This window comes from Myxine glutinosa, chromosome 6 (genome assembly GCF_964187855.1).
Source record: "Myxine glutinosa chromosome 6, kmMyxGlut1.1, whole genome shotgun sequence".
NCBI classification, from domain to species: Eukaryota; Metazoa; Chordata; class Myxini; order Myxiniformes; family Myxinidae; genus Myxine; species Myxine glutinosa.
Window position 1 is genome coordinate 14,142,275 of NC_136266.1, and position 13,934 is coordinate 14,156,208.

At 45.3% G+C, this 13,934-nt stretch overlaps 1 long non-coding RNA gene across 1 annotated transcript in view; it reads right to left on the bottom strand.

The window, feature by feature from the left end:
* LOC137429136 (uncharacterized) overlaps window positions 1–7,673 on the bottom strand; it is a 10,550-nt gene extending 2,877 nt beyond the window's left edge. Inside the window, exon 1 of the long non-coding RNA XR_010984809.2 lies at window positions 7,624–7,673. This is a non-coding gene — a long non-coding RNA (uncharacterized LOC137429136). The remainder of the gene's footprint in view (window positions 1–7,623) is intronic.
* Between the last annotated feature and the right edge of the window lie 6,261 nt (window positions 7,674–13,934).

Here is a 13,934-nt window from a genome sequence, read left to right on the forward strand (position 1 = left end):
CCAACCTCTGTTTTGTTGTCAGTACTCTATCCTTTTAAACGATGAGCGTCAAGCAAGGAAGCAGCACGCACAAGGAAGCAGCACATATTTTAAAAACTCTTTGGTGGGAGTCAGCTGGGGTTCGAACTGTCGACCTCCCAGAGTCAGAGTGGGCATTTTAACCATTAAGCCACCAAAGATGCCATAATATTAGCTAAGAAGTGCATGCATGGAAGGAGCAACACAAATTTGCTTTGTGAGAGAAGGGAATGTATATGCCCTTTAAAGCTCAGAATATTCCTTCCCCTTATTGTCCCCCGTCGCTCAGCGGAGCGAAAGGGGGACTATGGCTTTTGTTACGGATTTATGTGGATTTATGTGAATTACTATTCAGGTCTTTGCTTATTAATGTGTAGTCGATTAAAGGTTGTTGTGATTAAAGGGTCAGGAGCCCTTCTGGAAAAAAGGAGACCGGAAACGGAAGAAAAAAAGACACGAGGTCCGGGAGGAGCGGCGATCTTCTTCCTCTTCCTCGCCCAGCACCGAGAAGAGCGGTATCGATATTGAGCAGCGTGGGGAAAGCTGCGTTTAAAAGCCCGTCTGGCGAGAGGAGTTACCGGGACGTGTAACTACCCATTTACACGTCAAGTCGCCGTGGGTTCGTGCACGGAACCAAGCGTCCGGCACAGTTCGCCTCACCGTCTACAAGGACGCGCACGGCAGGCGCCTTGGGCCTCGCACGCTTTGCGAGCCCCGAAGCCGCAATCACGAGCACCGACCTCGGTGGGCTGCCGAGGAGGTGTCCGCGGCAGCAGCCGTTCCCGGTACGGGACGTGCACGGTGGAAGCACGTCAGGAAGGGTCCGTTCAACCGCCCACGTGCGGAGATCGAACTACAGGAGTACGGAGACATTGTGAGAGACATTGACCATGGAGGGAGTCGGGAGTGGGGCTCACGTGAGGAATGTATAAGATGGCCATCTTAGAGCTATTGTAGATGAGTTTACATCTTAGTAATGTTGTTGATTGAGCGTTGATTATTGTTGATTGATTGGGAATACATTATCCATTAATCCGGATCCTTGGTGTAGGGGTTTCCTATTGACTTTAATTGTTTGTGTCTTTCATATTGATTGTGTTGCGAAAGCGTATAAATCATATATCTTTCTGGCGGGGTGCCTCCCACGGTCCGGGGGTCACCGAGACCAGGTAGTTACCGGGAGGACCACGTAACACTTTCCCCTCCGTCCGTGTGTCCGTCCGTCCGTCCGTCCATCCGTGCGGGCGTGTGTGCGTGCGTGCGGGCGTGCGTAAGTGAAGGACCGCATTCGAATTTGGTGTGTGGGTGCAACCCACGTCAAAATCCAAGATGGCCGCCGCCATGTATGTCTGATGCCATGTATGTCTGAACCTTGTAACCTGCATATCTTGAAAAATAAGCGAAGTACCAACTTCTAATTTGGTGTGTGGGTGTATCTCGCCATAAGGAAGAACGCTATTGAAAATTGGGTCGCCACGTCAAAATCCAAGATGGCCGCCGCCATGTATGTCTGAACCTTGTGAGATGAATATCTTGAAAAATAAGCGAAGTACCAACTTCTAATTTGGTGTGTGGGTGTATCTCAGCATAAGGACGAACGCAATTGAAAATTGGGTCGCCACGTCAAAGTCCAAGATGGCCACCACCATATATATGTCTGAAAGTTGTGAGCGAAATATCTCGAAAAATAAGCGAAGTACCGACGTCTAATCTGGTGTGTGGGTGTATCTAGGCACAAGGAAGAACGCTGTTTAAAATCAGGCCGCCACGTCAAAAGCCAAGATGGCCGCCGCCATTTATGTCTGAAACTTGTGAGATGAATATCTTGAAAAATAAGCAAAGTACCAACTTCTAATTTGGTGTGTGGGTGTATCTCGGCATTAGGAAGAACGCGATTGAAAATTGGGTAGCCACGTCAAAATCCAAGATGGCCGCCACCATATATATGTCTGAACCTTGTGAGCGAAATATCTTGAAAAATAAGCGAAGTACCAACTTCTAATCTGGTGTGTGGGTATATCTAGGCACAAGCAAGAACGCTGTTTAAAATTGGGTCGCCACGTCGAAATCCAAGATGGCCGCCGCCATGTATGTCTGATGCCATGTATGTCTGAACCTTGTAACCTGCATATCTTGAAAAATAAGCGAAGTACCAACTTCTAATCTGGTGTGTGGGTGTATCTAGGCATAAGGAAGAACGCTATTGAAAATTGGGTCGCCACGTCAAAATCCAAGATGGCCGCCGCCATGTATGTCTGAACCTTGTGAGATGAATATCTTGAAAAATAAGCGAAGTACGAATGTATAATCTGGTGTGTGGGTGTATCTCGGCATAAGGACGAACGCTATTGAAAATTGGGGCGCCACATCAAAATACAAGATGGCCGCCACCATATATATTCCTGAAACTTGTGAGCGAAATATCTCGAACAATAAGCAAAGTACCAACGTCTAATCTGGTGTGTGGGTGTATCTCTTGGGTCGCCACGTCAAAATCCAAGATGGCCACCGCGATGTATGTCCGAACCTTGTGAGATGAATATCTTGAAAAATAAGCGAAGTACCAACTTCTAATTTGGTGTGTGGGTGTATCTCGCCATAAGGAAGAAGGCTATTGAAAATTGGGTCGCCACGTCAAAATCCAAGATGGCCGCCACCATATATATGTCTGAACCTTGTGAGCGAAATATCTTGAAAAATAAGCGAAGTACCAACTTCTAATCTGGTGTGTCGGTGTATCTAGGCATAAGGAAGAACACTATTGAAAATTGGGTCGCCATGTCAAAATCCAAGATGGCCACCGCCATGTATGTCCGAACCTTGTGAGATGAATATCTTGAAAAATAAGCGAAGTACCAACTTCTAATTTGGTGTGTGGGTGTATCTCGCCAAAAGGAAGAACGCTATTGAAAATTGGGTCGCCACGTCAAAATCCAAGATGGCCTCCACCATATATATGTCTGAACCTTGTGAGAGAAATATCTCGAAAAATAAGCGAAGTACCAACTTCTAATCTGGTGTGTGGGTGTATCTAGGCACACGGAAGAACGCTGTTTAAAATTGGGTCGCCACGTCAAAATCCAAGATGGCCGCCGCCATGTATGTCTGAATCTTGTGAGAAGAATATCTTGTAAGATAAGCGAAGTACCAACTTCTAATTTGGTGTGTGGGCGTATCTCGGCATAAGGAAGACCGCTATTGTAAAGTGGGTCGCCACGTCAAAATCCAGGACGGCCGCCACCATATATATGTCTGAACTTTGTGAGCGAAATATCTTGAAAAATAAGCGAAGTACCTTCTGGTGTGTGGGTGTATCTAGGCATAAGGAAGAACGCGATTGAAAATTGGGTCGCCACGTCAAAATCCAAGATGGTCGCCTCCATGTATGTCTGACCCTTGTGAGCGAAATATCATATCATAGCATGTTTTCTGCGTGTTCCACTTTGTCAACTCACATCACTTCCCCGACGGGGGACCTAGGCGTAACGCTTGTTATTATTATATTTGATGGGATGGCGGGATATTGCCCACCACAAAGCCATAAGGCCACTCGAGGTGAGGGCTACAAGGTGGGGGCCTAAAATAAAAAAAACGAAATAACATCTCATAAGACAAGAATGGCACTCGGCGGAGTGCATACCTCCACCAGGCTGAACATTTTATGTTTTGCATCCAAAGAATAGGCCAGATCTGCATCCGAACCTTAACTAACATCTAATGAGCTTGTTCTTGTCACCTACCCAACTCATCCACCAAGGTTTGTCAGAATCCGTCCATAACCTTTTGAGATATCATGCTATATGGACTCGGACCCCGACATTCGCGGGGGATACGCTCCTGGAAAATGACGCGGAAGTTGGAACAGCGAATGTGGGGGCATTGTAAAAATTAAATGATAAAAGGAGAAATAGGTTCTGGGCATTTCAAAATCTGCAAATTTTGAAGAAAATCCGTGAATGTCAACGAAAATCTTGCGAATCTTGGGACATTGTTTCATTGTAGATAAGGAAGACAACTAATTGCACGAATAGATGTGTAGAGTGTTTTCATTCTGTGCAGCAACGCGTGGGGGCCGACATGTTATGCAGCTGGTGGAATATCCCGTGAAGCAATGTTTACCATGTGAATAGCGGGATATCATGTGAAGCAATGTTTACCATGTGAATGGTGGGATATCCTGCGAAGCAATGTTTACCATGTGAATGGTGGGATATCATGCGAAGTTTGCTTATAGCACAGCTAAAATATTTTTATGTGGCCACTAAAAGGCATGAAAACACAAAGCGAAACAAACACAAACACAAAAAATCCTGCTCTGCTGCTCTATCTCACCCTCTCTCTGTTCTCTTCACCCTCTCTTTTGCTCAAGGTCAACTGCCATCTGCTTGGAAATCAGCCAACATCACCGCTTTGCACAAAAAAGGTGCAAAAACAGATCCTAGCAACTACAGACCAATCAGCCTTCTCCCAATTATCAGCAAAGTCATGGAATCCATCATTGCTTCGGATATGAAATCTTTCCTCTTCTCCAATGGCTTGATCTCTGATCATCAATTTGGTTTCAGACCAGGTCACTCTACTCTGGACATGCTGCTTCTGCTGTCTCAACAATGGATGGAGGTCCTCAATGCCAAACAGGAACTTAGAGCTGTCTCCCTCGACATATCACGTGCCTTCGACACGGTCTGGCACCCCGCTCTGCTCACCAAACTCTCCTCCTTTGGTATCCATGGAAATCTCCACGCATGGCTGGCGGACTTCCTCTCTAGTCGTCGTCAACGTGTGGCCCTGAATGGGTTTCTCTCATCTCCTCTTCCTGTTCAGGCTGGAGTTCCCCAAGGCAGTGTTCTGGGCCCCGTGCTTTTTCTGGTCTTCATCAATGATCTCTCTGACTCTCTCGAAAATCCTCTCTATCTCTTTGCTGATGACTCCACTCTCTGCCGCTCCATTCCTCTTCCCTCAGATCGGCAGTCTGCTGCCTCCTCACTCTCTGAAGACCTGGACAAAATCACAGACTGGTCAAACAAGTGGAACATGTCTTTCAATCCTGACAAATCTCACACTCTTACTATGTCTCTCCGAAAAGATCGACTGGACAACCCTCCCATCTACTTTCTCAACAATCCTCTCCAAGAAGTTCTGTCGCTCAAGATTTTGGGTCTCACTATCTGCCATGATCTTTCTTGGGAAAACCACATTTCCAAGCTGGCCTCCAAAGCCAGTCGCCGACTGGGCATCCTCCGTCGTGCGAAGTCCTTCCTCGGCACACCTGAGCTCCTCACCACATACAAGGCTTTCATCCGCAGCTCAATGGAATACTGTTCTCCCCTATGGGCCGGTGCTCCTGCCTCACACCTAGCTCGGCTTCACGCTGTTGAAACCAAAGCTTTCAGAATTATTGGAATCTCCCACGATGAAGCTATCTCTGAGGGCCTTTCACTCATCACCGCAGGCAGGTAGGTGGTCTTTCTGTCTTCTACCGACTCCTCTCCGGCCTTGCACCCCCAGCTCTCTCTGTGCTCTGTCCCCCAAATATTCCTACAGGTCGCACAAGATCTGCCAGCAAGCCTCTGATGGTTAAACTGCCGAAATCTCGGCTCTCTGCTCACCTTCACTCTTTCATTCCTCTTTTCTCCCGCCTCTGGAACAAACTCCCTCACTCTCTTCAATCCCACTCCTCCCTCCAGGTCTTTAAAACAGCTGTTCACCACCATCTCTTATCTTCCCCCATCCAAAACCTTGATCTTTTCTACCCCCGCTAATTCACCCCAGATCCACCTTGTTTGAAATTCCAACTTCTTTCCTGGAAGTCCTGGCAGTGTCCATATGTTTTATACCTCTCCCACCGCCCCCTTCCCATGCCCCCCCCCCAAAGCCCTTGCCCTCTCTCAGATCTCTCGATGTCTCCATGTCTCTCGGTCCCTGTTCTCAAATGTTGTGTTTGTGTCCTTCCCCCTCTCTCCCCATCTTGTCTACCGCTCCCGATGTTATATGTTTTATGTGTCGGTTTGTCTTTCTGTGTGATTAATGTTCGCTCTTTCACGAGCCTCGATGTTGTATACAAAAAAAAAGAAAAAAAAAAAAAAAAAGCGCAAGGCCAGGAATATCAGTGCAGGTCATGCTTGCGGCTCGTGGAATTTTTTGTTTTTGTGCCCACAAAAAACCGCGAATTCACCGGACACAAGGCCACGGATGTAGAAGCCAGTCAGAATTTATCAGCCTGTGAATACGTGGGGTCCACAAATGTTGGAACCGCAAATGTCGGGGTTAGAGTGTATTGTGTTTGACCCGATCTCTCAATGATGAAGAATCACTTGAAAAAAATTGAATACTCTCATATCTGGATCCGGATCTTCACCAAAATGGATTCAATTCGTCCTCGTGGCACGGCCAACCTGTCTACCAGGTTTCGTCCAAATCTGTCCTTAACTTTTTGAGATATCCTGCCTAAAGTCAGACAAACAGCCAAATAAACAGGGGTGAAAACATAATAACCTACATTCACCTTCCATGGCGGAGAAAATGATATTTTAGTGATTAACTGCAAATGCATTTCCTATCAATAAGCAATTAAATGCAGTAAGTTTGAAGATGGGCCCAAAATATTTAACTTCTCATCAGCAATCACTGTGCAACCAGGTAATGACATTACGTTAGCGCAAGATTCCCCATGAGGGACGGCCATTTATTGGACCAAATGCTTCACCATTGCAATTAATCATACAATATCGTATTGCAGAAGGCTGGCAGGATGGCCTAGAGGTATGCACACTCGCCTCTGAGCCATCTTGCCTGGGTTGGAATCTCTGCCCAGTTATAAACGGTCTTACAGGGAGGGCGATTCGTCAATGTGTGTGCCGTCCCTTGGATGGACGTTAAACTGTGCGACCCATCTGATATAATTAGTTGGTGGACGTTAAAGATGCCACGGTGTCCTTCGTGAAGAGTAGGTGAGCTATCGCCTGCCCTGATTAAATTATGAATTCCTGCCATAATTTGCAAAGAGCACTGCATCAGTAGCACAGCCATGCTCCCAGCAATGATGCAACAAGCAACCAGAGGCTGCATAAGAAATGAAAGGAAGTGTATTTCAGGGAGCAATAGTAATGTTGAAGGGGTTGTTCCTTGTTGAAGGGGAAGAGGCTGCAGGAATTACACAAGAAAGATTAAATAGTTTGTTCCAGCCCTCCCTTTCCAAGCACTTCAAAAATATTTCACCAACAGATATTCCTGGATTTAACTCACCAATATGATTCCCCACAAAAATATATGTATTTTGGAGCCCTGCATGACCGTTGACAGAATCAAACGACTTCTTGACGAAAATAGGAAAACTACACCCACAAGTGACTAAGGAACGTCACACACAGATTAGGCAAATTCAGCCACAACATGTGAGTGAGACCAAGGGGGATCACACTGAGGTCATGCGAGACCGAGAGTGGCGTCTCCTTTGATGTTCCTGGAAGCTGCCGTTGATCTGATGTCAAGTATAATTGTTAAAAAAAAGTCCAAATGGAAAAAAAAATCAACTTTGGGTGGCCTCAGGTAATTTGGGATCAGCTTTGTATACCTGTAATCACTATTTCATGGATCAGTACTTACACAAATAGAAGGCGGATGCAGATGTGCGCAGGATGTGAAATAAGCCAGACGTCTCCATATTTTTCCAGGGAATCTGACTTGATCACTGATGGAGAGGGAATGCTTCAATGAATAATTCACATAAAGGTTTAGGTGCACATAACAACATGGATAACAAGAACGGCATTCAGTAGATAGCATACCTTCGCCTGGTTGGCCATATCACTCAATGGTGCAAAATCATTCAAAAAAATTAAATAATTATCATATCATGTCCGAATCCACATTCAGATCTTCACCAAAATCTAAGCTATTTGTCCTTGTCAGACACCCAACCGGTCCATCAAGTTTCGTCCAAATCCGTCCACAACTTTTTGAGATATCCTGCTAAGTATCGTTTTTGGCCCAAACTCCCAATGGTGAAGAATCACTTTAAAAATTCTAGTTGCTGGATCCGAATTCGGATCTTCACCAAAATCGAATCATTTCGTCCTTGTCACATACACCACATCTCTTCCAGAATCCGTCCACAACTATTTTAGATATTTTGTTCACAAACAAACAAATGGACAAACAGAAAATCGGTCAGAGACAGAGGACTTGCCGGAATGTACTTTTTTCAGGGGTGTTGGTTAGAAGGGAACCGGATAATGTTTGACAGTTATTAGTAAAAAAAAAGTTTTTGACCTTGAGTCTGACCTTTCAATGTCACTCAAGGTCAAAGGTCATGGTGCCAAATGAAATGTTGTATGTGACTTCCTATATGTCAGTAACAGTAAGTGTATGCATATCTATTGTACTTTTAGAGTTATAATGGTTTGAAAAATATTTTAAATGAAAACTCGACCCCCCCGATTTCACGTTTTGGGTGACCTTGGGCTTGACCTTGGACCTAGAGAGTTAAAAATTGGGCACAGTATATTCCAGGGCAAGGCAAATATGTGTGTAAACTATGGCGATGCTATGTGCAACGATGTAGACGTAGTACTGCGCACAAACAGACAGACAGACAGACAAACCAACCGACCGTAGACGTAGTACTGCGCACAAACAGACAGACAGACAGACAAACCAACCGACCAACATAGTTGCCGGAATCTATTCCGGCAAGTAACAAACAGACAGGGGTGAAAACATAACCTCCATCCACCTTTGGTGGCGGAGGTAATGAGGAATTCAAATGAGAAGAAAAGTAGCTTACCTTCACATAAAGCAATGTATTTCATGGTGCGTGTGGACTTAAACAATTCCTCGCTTTGATACTGGAGTGAAAGGAAAACATTGCAGAACGTTAGTCGCAACGATACCGGCTTACTTTGGAATGACATTAAAACTTTCCATTCGAAAATTCCTCAACATTACCTTGATGGGTCTGGTGTTAACGAACTCGATCAATTTGATATCTGCACAAAGAAGAAACACAACATTTGAATAAAAGAAGCACAGCTGATGTACAGTCACGTGAAAAAGTAAGTACACCCCATGTAAAGTTTTGACTTTTTCAACATATTTCAACATACAGCTATTTGATCTTCATTTCAACAATATTGATAGATAAAGGTGATATAATATAACAAATCTCATGAAACATTTACATTTTGGAGTCCATTGTATAATTTAAATAAACATAAATGCAAATTTCGCATGTGGAAAAAGTAAGTACACCCCTCCATTTATCACTACTTCAAATACCTAAAATTAGAATCAGGTGCACCAGCTCAGGTGCAAATGATTAGAACATCGTTAGAGAGGATCTTGGAGGAACCTGTCTTATTTAAACCTCAGACATTTCGTTTGGTTTGCTCTTTGTTGTTGAAGTGTGCGGCGTCACCATGCCTGGATCAAAAGAGCTGTCCGAGGCATTCATAAAGAAGGTTATAGATGCCTATGAGTCTGGGAAGGGATTTAAAAAGATCTCCAAACAATTTGAAATCAATCATTCGACTGTCCGGAAGATCATGTACAAGTGGAGAAGATTCCAAACAACTGCCAACTTGTTCAGGCCAGGCCGCCCCAGAAAGTTCAGCCCGAGAGCAGACCGCAAGATGCTGAAAGAAGTCTCTAAGAACCCCAGAATGTCATCACGGGACCTACAGGTAGCTCTTGCCACTGTAATGTCAAAGTGCACAAGTCTACCATGAGAAAGAGGCTGCACAAATTTGATCTACATGGGAGGTGTGCCAGGAGGAAACCGTTGCTGTCCAGAAAGAACATCAGGGCAACACTAAAGTTTGCCAATGAACACCTAGGCAAAGACCAGCACTTCTGGAACAGTGTGCTCTGGACAGATGAGCCAAAGGTAGAGCTATTTGGCCACAGTACCAGAAGACATGTTTGGCGAAAACCAAAGACAGCATTTGACTACAAGAACCTGATAGCAACTGTAAAGCATGGTGGTGGAAATATTATGGTTTGGGGCAGCTTTGCTGCATCAGGGCCTGGGCAGCTCACCATCAAAGAATCCACTATGAGTTCTTCATTGTACCAGAGGGTGCTTGAGGATAATGTGAGGCCATCTGTCGGAAAGTTGAAGCTCAACCGACGGTGGACCTTGCAACATGACAATGACCCTAAACATACCAGTAAATCCACCAAGGAATGGCTGAAAATAAAGAAATGGAGGGTTCTGGAATGGCCAAGTCAAAACCCGGATCTAAATCCCATCGAGATGTTGTGGGGGGATTTGAAACGAGCTGTGCATGCAAGAAACCCCTCAAACATCGCACAGCTGAAAGAATTCTGCATGGAAGAGTGGGCAAAAATTTCTCCCAGTCGATGTCAGAGACTGGTAGACAGTTATAAGGAACGCCTACTTGAGGTTGTTTCTGCCAAAGGTGGCAATACCACCTATTAGAGCGAAGGGTGTACTTACTTTTTCCACATGCGAAATTTGCATTTATGTTTATTTAAATTATACAATGGACTACAAAATGTAAATGTTTCATGATATTTGTTATATTATATCACCTTTATCTATCAATATTGTTGAAATGAAGATCAAATAGCTGTATGTTGAAATATGTTGAAAAAGTCAAAACTTTACATGGGGTGTACTTACTTTTTCACGTGACTGTAGCTTTGGAATGGAAACGGCAAATAAGAATATTGATGAATATTAACAGATTTCTACTGGAATGATGAAGAAATAAAACGTCATTTCTGCAGATGAATTCTGCAAATTTCTGCAGATTTCTGCAAAAAAAAAAGAAAAAGAAAAAAAAGATGATGTTTCTTCATTTCTTGATGAGTTTTCAACTGGCAAGGATCATTTAGAAGAAAAATGTTTGTGATGTGTGAGCATGAGTGGATATTTGTCAAGTCTTCATTTAATTTTAACACAATGACTCACAGGAGTAATGGCAGGCGATATTATAAAGCGGGGACATATATATACCCGCTCCATACCTTGCTCCATTTCTCTAAAGAGAAAGAAAGACAACAAAAACAATGAACACAATAGGTTAAGCTTGGCACGTGTAAAGTTACACTACCCCTCCAAAACCTTTCAATACAGTCGCATCACGTCCCTGCAATGCAAGAAACTCACATTATAGGTGGGTTAGACGCCACCTGCGAACTTATTCATGGCCACAACCTCGTTGCAGCTGTCCACCACCCTAAGTATGACATTGCCACCAACATCAAGCAGAGACAACTATCGGGGATGCCTCTTCGTGGTGGACGTACCCCCCAATGCAAGCCAGGGGCCAAATCTTCCCCATTCTCACCTGCTGCCTGGATTCGTTGGGCAGCGCGGTCACGGTCAGAGTGCCGATCGGTCCCCATGGACCAGCCCTTTCCCTCTTGTCTCTGTCTACTCTGTTTCTGTCTCTCTGTCTGTCTCTCTCTGTCTGTCTCTGTCTCTGTGTGTGTGCGTGTGTGTGTGTGTCTCTCTCTCTCTCTCTCAATCTCGCTCGCCCCCTGCTGGTCGTTGGTGAGTCGTGCGTGGGTGTGGCAATCATGGCGGCTGTGTGTGAGGAGCTGTGAGTACTGTGTTGTGTTGTTGCCTTTCCTATCCCCCATTTCACTCCCTCTGTGTCCTTGTACGTGTTTGTGAAGTTTTCCCCGTTTCCCCAACCTTTCTTTGTTGAGACAAGTGAGAGAAAGAGAGCGTGCACGGTGAGTTTTTGTGCGAGTCCTAAAGAACCTTGTGTTCTTCGGGCCTGTGCTCTGCTTGCCGTGTTTTTCATCATCATCGTTTATCGGCTCCCTTTTTCTATTTCTTTTCATTTTACCTTCGCCTGCAGGCCTTGCTTGCGATAGGTTCTATTTTGTTTTTGTTTTTTTTTCAAATATTTCCTTAGTTTTGGTTCATTTATCGCTATGGAAAACGGTGGTTTGCAGAATAGTATTTACGAGTCGCTGACTCGAAGGAATGGAGTCACCGTGAGTCCGCCTGACGGAGTTCGGGTCGAGGTTATTGTGTTGGGCTTGGGAGAGCTCGTTGGGATCGAGAACGTTTTAGCGGCTTCGAAGATGAAACAACGAGTTGTGGTTTTTCTTTAAGAGGAGCGCTACGTAGCCCGGGTGGTCGAAATTGGTTTGTCGGTACCGCCAGACATTTTTGTTGATGTGAATCCGATGGACACACCGGTGGTGAAAGTGATTTTGTCAAATATTCCGCCATGCGTGAAAAGCGGAGATATTGTCTCCGTTATAAAACAGTTTGGGACCGTGGTGTCGCGAGTCTCTATGATTCCTCTTCGTTTGCGATCTGATTCAACGGTTCGCCACATAATGTCGTTCCGACGGCATTGCTACATCATGTTAAAGAACAACGCCGAGTCGCTCAATGCGTCGGCAACGCTGGTTGCTGATAAGCGAAACTACACGATGCACATCGCAACGGAGACGATGACGTGTTTTACCTGCGGGGAGCACGGACATTTGGAAGGTGCTTGTCCGACGTCTATGTAGTCTTCGGACTACATAGACGGCACAGTGGCACATCGACATGGACCGGGCCAAACGCTGCCTCGAGTGGCACATCCAGGACGCTGGATCAGCCTTCACCCTTGAGCCTGGAAACTGAGGAACCCCCGGCGGAAGACGGGGTTTTCATCACTGTGACCTCCAAGAAGAGGCAAAAACGTGGTGGGGTTGGTGAGGACGTGCAATCGAGCCGTCCGAAAAAGATGGCGTCGGCAAAGGAGCTTTACGTTCCTGTTTCAGAAACGGATTCGTCCACGGCTGGTTTTGCTTTGCAAAACAGATTCAGTGTTTTAGGCGAAGAAGAAGACGTTTCCGTACCTGATTGTTGCGAGCCGCGCACAACGGCCCCAGAACCGATCGTAAACACCTCCATGACCACTGGCAAGGTAACCTCTAATGAGGTGCCTGATGCACCCCCACTCCCTGTTGAGTGTGAAATGTGTTACGGATTTACCACTTCCGCTGTTGTGGTTTTCATCCGCTTGAAATATTTCTGATTCTATGTACTATTATTGTCTTCAAAAGATTTATTGTTTAGGAACTGTTTTCAAAAGGTAAAAAGAATTAATGTTTTAAGTTAAACCGGAACCGGACGACGAAGAGGAAGAAGAAGGCGAGGGCGTGGCGAGTGAAGCCGGACAAGAAGCGGATAGCTTCCAGCTCCGCAGCGAGTGGTGTCGAATGAAAGTCGCGAGTGAACTTTGAATTTCCTTGGAAGGAGTCCTGCGATAGGTGTTATCGCTGGGGAATTGAAAAACCTGCGTGGTCAGGTTTGGGCGTTGAGATTCCGAAGAATCATCGCCGGGTCGTGTCGGCTCAAGTAAGAGCCGTCGGCCATTTTGACACTCGCGCTTTGTTCATCAAAAGGTCTTGGCTACGCGTCAGAGTTTTCACCATCCTGTCGTCTGTCGGGGATGTGTGTGCGCCACGCTGAGTTTGGAGATTAAGTTGCGGTTTGCCTACTGAACAGTGAATGTTCATACCTGGAGGGCGCCTTTGGGATTTCCCACTCCGCCGCGAGTTTGCCTTTGGTTTTGGACCCCGTGACTTTTTGCGTCGCTTCGACCGCCTACGCCTGAGAGCTGCTTCGGCGGTGCGACGGCCCTTACCATCCGCACGGGATTCTGGTCTCGATTGGACATTGTTCTAGCGATCGCTGGAGTGAGTCAACTTCGTCTGGAGGACGGGAATATAGAGACATTGGGGAAGGTTTTTCCATTCACTGGGAACACCGTGAGTTATCCTATGCTAGTTGATGGTACCATCATAAGATGTATTGAGTGTACTTTTGATTGCTATTTGGGTACCGTTATTCTTGTGTGATTTCTAATACAATATTTGTTTGTTGATAATCATTGGTGTGGTTTCACTATTGATTTCTGACACAGAATAACATTTTT